At 70.2% G+C, this 285-nt stretch overlaps 1 protein-coding gene across 1 annotated transcript in view; it reads left to right on the top strand.

The window, feature by feature from the left end:
• LOC121660651 (V-type proton ATPase subunit B, kidney isoform-like) overlaps positions 1-285 on the top strand; it is a gene marked incomplete at its 3' end in the record, with an annotated part of 11814 nt that overhangs the window by 4014 nt on the left and 7515 nt on the right. The gene's annotated exons all lie outside the window — the stretch shown is intronic.

The raw sequence follows: 285 nt of genomic DNA, 5'->3' as shown, positions 1-285 counted from the left end.
GGTGTCCCGGGACGGTCAGGGGTGTCCCGGGACGGTCAGGGGTGTCCTGGGCCAGGCAGTGTCCCGGGATGGTCAGGGGTGTCCCGGGACGGTCAGGAGTGTCCTGGGATGGTCAGGGGTGTCCCGGGATGGTCAGGGGTGTCCCGGGACGGTCAGGAGTGTCCCGGGATGGTCAGGGGTGTCCTGGGATGGTCAGGGGTGTCCCGGGATGGTCAGGAGTGTCCTGGGACGGTCGGGGGTGTCCTGGGACGGTCGGGGGTGTCCCGGGATGGTCAGGGGTGTCCT

This window comes from Corvus kubaryi, unplaced genomic scaffold, assembly GCF_017639235.1.
Source record: "Corvus kubaryi isolate FWS band 111438036 unplaced genomic scaffold, C.kubaryi_AGA036_p1.0 36750, whole genome shotgun sequence".
Lineage (NCBI taxonomy): Eukaryota > Metazoa > Chordata > Aves > Passeriformes > Corvidae > Corvus > Corvus kubaryi.
This window is presented reverse-complemented; position numbering and strand designations above follow the sequence as displayed.